This window comes from Eptatretus burgeri, chromosome 7 (assembly GCF_056783735.1).
Source record: "Eptatretus burgeri isolate ZD-2024b chromosome 7, Ebu_testis_v1, whole genome shotgun sequence".
Taxonomy (NCBI): Eukaryota; Metazoa; Chordata; class Myxini; order Myxiniformes; family Myxinidae; genus Eptatretus; species Eptatretus burgeri.
This window is the reverse complement of record NC_140967.1, coordinates 67,234,849-67,241,390: the sequence shown is the minus strand read 5'-3', so window position 1 is coordinate 67,241,390 and position 6,542 is coordinate 67,234,849.

The following is a 6,542-nucleotide window of genomic DNA, read 5'->3' as shown; positions in this document are numbered from 1 at the left end:
ACAAACACACTGCCTTGTATCGAGCGCGATGATTGGACGTCGGGCTGAGGTGGAATCATCCATTTGAAATCCGAGGAGGGGGGGTGTGAATATATATATATATATATATATATATATATATATATATATATATATATATATATATATATATATATATATATATATATATATATATATATATATATAATTTCACTATAAATGAAGTGTTAAAAAATAATCTCTTTCGTGTTAAGGAGTGCTATTAATAATTAAGAAATTAAATAAAATGTAAAGTTAAACAGCACTTTGGAAAATCCGCGCACTAAAAGAGGATTTAGTCATGCTGGCACTGCATTGAATATCAAGCACTTCGTCGTTGGTCTTGCCGAATGAACGTGAACTTCCGCTTTTTTTTTTTTTTAAACGGGTTTTGAACTTGACACGATCTCTTGATCCCGTTATGACTTCGGCAAATTATTTCTCCGCACAAGCAAATGCTGACGCAGTGTAATGTTTTGGCTTCATTCACGTAAATCTAGTTATTTATTTTTGCCCTCCTCCTGCTCTTGGCAAAAGCTTAAGCACTCTTACAAGTACGATCCGGATCTCCTTAAATACTAAACCCCTGGACACATCCTCACATAGACGGTGCCTTTTAAGAGCGTCTATCATGAACTTTTAAATATATTCGGACATTTGCTTTAAAGTTTCGAAAAGTTCACGTTACTATTTAAAGATTATTCCATTTAATGTGTTGTAATTTCGTAAATACACGATTTTCTCGTCATGAACAGGAGCCTCCATGACGGGTCTCGCTATTGGCTCCATCAAGGCACGTGACGAAATATCGGAAGTTGTTGTTGTTCCCTTTTGGACGCGGCTCTTGGACACATTTGTCCTTGTTTCCGATACGTAGCTGTCACTTGCCTATACACCGCCCAAATAAAGGTATGCGTCAGAAGAACAAGACCACCCGTCGGGTGGGTACTCTGCCAGTGACATGTAAAGCACAAATCACGGCGATTTCGCCAATTTCGAATCCACATCGCAGCTGGGAGGTAACGCGATGCACGGCACCTGGCTCCGACATCATACATGGCAAGTTGGAGGCGGGTCTGATAAAACTTGGCCACAACCTTCATCACCCGAGACGTACCAAAGTTTGTTCATGGCATTAAAAAAATATCCATAGGTATTTACATTCTTCTCCGTTACATATTTTATTGGTTATCTTATCCAGCTGCTGCTAAGTGAGCACCCAGGGGTATTGCCCCTCCACCCATGTCCATTAACCCTTTGCATGCTGCGGTCACAGATCTGGGATGAGATTAAAAAAAAAATAAAAAACATTGAAACAAAACGTTTTTCAAAATAATTTTGATTATTCGTCTAACTTAACACCCAATGTGTGTTTTATTTGCAAATACCATTTGAAATTAACAGCCCGATTTATTTAAAAGAAATAATTAAGCAACAGGGAACCATGCGGCCATAAACTGCAGCACACAAAAAGTTAACCAAACGTGGTAAAAACGCTTTTCGAGAGGTTGTCAGTGACACAAAATACATCTGCCATGCGGTGCACCTGCAGCTGTTCAGAACTCAACTCAAATGTTCACCTGTGGTCTACGTACTGCATGGACTCATCTCAACAATCGTAAAGCACCACACGAGCATTGATCGATCAAACTGACATGGCCAAGACCCGATGGACGAGTCTCTTCGTGTGATTGAGCTCGGCATTGTATTCCCCACAGGCTTTCTTTGCCTTTCTGATAAGATCTCTCGGTGGACCAAACTTAGGACACGGGGCTTCACACAAGAAGTTAGTTTTGCATGTGAGGAGAGCACGTGACCTCATTTGACGAGCGCCCTCTGAAATCGGCCTTGGTCTTGCGAACTTGTGAGAAGATACGTTCCTCTTCGGCATGACAAGTATGTGCTGAACCACGATGACCAGGAGACAAAATCGTGCTTCCCAGTCTGCCATTCTCATCAACGATATCTCACGCCAGGTCTTGTCCACCCTTTGGTTTGGATCAGAAACGGCTGTGTCCGGCAGTGTTCTGTACGCCATGTGCTCGCTCATCGTACAGATCGTCTTCCTTGCTCGACAGCTTGCCTTTCAATTCGGCGAACCTTTCAACAAAATATCTGACATCATCACATTCAGTTTCTCGTCACATGGAAAAATCAATGAGTTTCGCATGGCAGATCACATCATCCCGAAGTGGGAAATGGGAGAGCACGTGTTTGAATACCTCTCGATAGAACGTACGACAATACTCTTGGATTTTCAAAAATCTCAGGTGGTTAACAGATCAGCATGTTGCATCAGATTGGTCAATTGACAACCCAACAAAGGTTTGTCCTGAAATGAATTTGGATCATCAACATCTACTTCGCTGAGTTCCTGTCCATGACGTGCCTCCTCTTTCAGAAAACGACCCAACAAACCTTGTAGAAACGTTGTCAGTCCTGTCTTGATGCAATTAATTTTAGGTTCCTCAAATTGAAAGATCTTGGTGATGTCGACAAACCTTTTCAAAATGGACTGGAAAAAATGTCGGATAAATTTCAGTCCATGGATTTCCAAAGTGTTCTTGGAGACGTCAAAGTCGAGGATGTTTGGTGGTATTTTGACTGACAAAGTAACTCAACAGACTAGGATACTGCAGCAGAATCCTGTTCATACAAGTGTCCCTTGTATAAACGTTGATCCATACTTGAGAATCTTTCTTTACTTCTGATCACAGTATGAAGTGAATTCCTTGAGCTCAGCTTTTCATTTTGTACTTTTGTCAAAGTAGTCATAGAGATCATCAATTGAGAAGCCACTTGTAAGAGTGAGGTCGTAAGATGCGTAGTTGGCCGTGTTATGTAGTTTGTGACAGTTACATTTACCCGTGAATACATCAGGAATTTTCTTCTTGAAATGTGTGCAGAATCCTGTGCATTTTCCAAGATTCATGCTCACATTGTTGACACTAAAAAACCGCTGTGTTTTACCCACAGGATTTTATCTGCTCTATGTTTCTCCTCCACTTTCTCAAATATGCTCAATCCTGTACAGTTTGACATCAGACACATCCTCCAGAAATTTGTGGTGACTTTGCCCCAGTTAACATCAAATATGCTTACAAGTGGATACATTGGACTCGACTCCTGACTCACTCCCTCCATCGACTGCAAGAGAGAATGGATGTAGTTTCATGTAGTTCAAGACTGGCTGTAGCATGTATGGTGCTAAGGAGTGCATGATGATCGCAGTTGTTTTCCTCCACGCCGCTGCATACTTTTTGGAGACGTCTCCAGGGAACATCTTTGCAAAGAGTGGTCCAACATGGTCAGTTGAGGAAAATGGTATGTTGTGCTTCACTATCCATCCATCCATTGGGGCCATACTCTGTGCAGAGCGTTGGTGCTGCCTAAGCAGTCTCCTTGGCTATTGGGCACAATCCTGGATGGGTCACCACTCCGACACAGGATACCAGCAAGCTGGCACTCATTTTGCCGACCTCGGAAGGATGACAAGCAGAGTCAACTCCACCTGGTATTAATTCACCAGCAGAGTGCGATTTTAACTCGGGATCCCAGGATCCCAAACCCACCACCCTAACCATTAAGCCAACACCAGGCATGCTTCACTACATGTCCAGCATGAAGAAGGTCTGCTTTAGTCACGAGATCTTCAGTGTAAGAATCTTTATCAGGAAAGAAACTTTTGAGAGAGGAGCTGGTTTTGACTGATTTTACCATTTGTTGGTGTTGAGTACCCACCACATGTCTCTTGATGTCGTTGACTCCACCATGACTGATGCTGAACGAGAGTGTGCACATGCTACAAACTGACATTGACGGGCCTCCTTCCTTTGGTCTCATGAAAGCAGACTGAGAAGTCCAATCTTTTCTGAAAGCAGTTTCTGAATGATGGGCATTTTTATTGGGTGGAGTCATCATCTCACTCGTGTAGCATGGGCTATCATCCACATCCATGTCATCATCACACGACGACATTGTGCCTGCAGACTGAAAACAGAATTCACTAATCAGTAACGATAAGGAGGTTCCAAATAGGACAACATACTTACGGACGTAAACAATCGCTTTAATTTACCCAGGTTTTCGCCTCGTGTGTGCGGGGTAAAAATGAACGAAATGGAATACTACAATGCAGTGTCATGCTTGTGAAAGAACATTTCTCAAAGTTTTATTTACTTTTTTTCATTTCCAGTTGTCGCCTGTGCCATGTGACATCACATTTACTGTAAATTTACTGTCATCGCTGCTGTTTGGGTGCTTTTTCTGTATGTAGTTATGTATTTTTCTCTTGCTTCAATAAGTATTACTGATGTATAATTTTGTGTGCTCTTTCCGTGTCCGTCATGCTTTATTCTAAAGGGTTCCTGGTTTAATATGGTCGAGACAAAATAAGGCAGGCCATCACTGGGCTGTTAACTAGGCCAATTATATGTTGGGTCTTATCAAGAGGACCTTTTCCAGCATCACCAAGGAAACTTTCACACTCTTCTTAAACTCTATGGTCCATCCTCTCCAAGAATATGGAAATGTAATTTGGCATCCAAGATTTAAAGCAAATTAAATGAAGCTACTACCAGAACTCGGTCAACTCTCATCATACTAAAATATGCAATTTGATGTCAGTCTGTATGTGGGATGACAGGATGACCTAGAGGTACACACACTCACCTCTAAGTTGTCTAGCCTGGGTTCGAATTTCGAATCAGCTACAATCTGTCATTCCGGTGTTTCACAAGCAGGGTGATTTATAAATGTGTGTTGTCCCTCAGATGGACGTTAAACTGGGTGTCCTGTCTGCCGGCATAAGTTGGGAGACGTTAAACATCTGTGTCATTGGCAAAGAGTTGGCAAGCTATCGCCGGCACCGTGAACAACCTCCAAATTTCTGTTTTAACCTTATTCGAACGTGAGGTCTGGCCAGTTGGTTCGTGAAAGACTTGAGCCAAGCTCCCTCCAGCCAACCGATAACAGCGTGGGAATAATTGTGGCCATTGACGAAGAAGAAGAATATCAACCCACCATCCGTCGTCCGCATGATGGTGGCGGACATGCACATACACATGACCCCCCTCCACCCCCCCTCACCCTGGACGCTCACGTGGGGAGCAGGTTTTTCTGGTATTAAGAAAGACAGATAACTGGGTATGTTCACCCTTCATGACAGGCGATAACGAGGTGACATTACTGGAGTCGACAACATCACCAAAGGCCTAGTAGCCACAGACCCTGAGCAATTCTTTGTTCCAGCATTATACCAATGACGTGCTATAGAACATACTCTGAAACTGTTTAAGGAGAGGAGTTACACAGCTCTACAAAAGAACTGCTTCAGTCAAAGAGTAACTGATAAATGGAGAAGCTTTCCTCAGTCAGTTGTCATCTCACCGTCACTTCAAAAACAGTATTTAAGAGTGTGATGGACAAACATTGGTCTTCCTCGAACCAAATTCTACCCTGACTATCCAACATGCATGCACACCTCATAATCAGTGATGTTAAGATAGATGGGACGTATACCAGCTGTACCGAAGAAATGATCGGAAGATTTAACACGAACAGGACTACCTTTTCTGCCTTATAATGATAACTAGCCGAAACCCCGTCACAGACGGATTCCGTTCCATGAGCCCAATATGACAACCAGTGGCGTCTCTTGTAAGAGCCGGATGGATCCTAGTCGATGTACTCCATGGCCTTACCTAATGAGGCCATCAAAACGTCCTTGTACACGACATTTTTGGTGTACACTACTCCTTGTGAAGAAGTCCCCTGATTTGTGCACGTGTCTACTTTGACGTACAAACACCGTGTCAAAACCTCTCAGGTCACAGTACCGAGAAAAACGTGACGCGACCGCGAGGAGGAGCACAAAATTGGTCCTTCAGTATTAATATATAGATGATATACTTTTTGACCTTAGCTCCTACTCAGCACTGGTTCTCCCTCACTTAAATTCAGCTATCCAGTATTTTTCAGTGGAACATGAAGGGGAAGCATCCTCCCAAGTTTCTTGCATGACCTCATGGATATACCTTTGGGTTAAACCTCCTCATGATGGGAGAAATGGATCAATTATATATTTTTGTCTTCCCCATTTTCCAAAATTCCATCGACAAATTTTAAAAAGGCTGTTTAAAATAAGCACGTCACGTCAAATCATGAGTACTTTGATCTGTGAAATCAGGGGGGCGGGGGGGGGGGGGAGGGGGCATTCTGGCATTCAATATGAGGCGAGAAATTTCTGAACACCTTTCATCCACATGTGTTATCATCATCAACATGAACCATGCCCTATGCAGAATGTTGCTGCTGTCGAAGTATTTACTAAGGTACAGCCTTGGTCAGGTTACCACTCCAAATCAGGGCAAGGATTTGTAATTTGTTCATGGTGCCGGTGATAGCTCGCCTACTCTCCGTGAAGGACACCGTGAGATTTTTAACATCCACCAACTAATGCCGACAGATGGGACGCCCAGTTAAACGCCCATCCGAAGCAATGCACACACCTTGATGAATCGCTG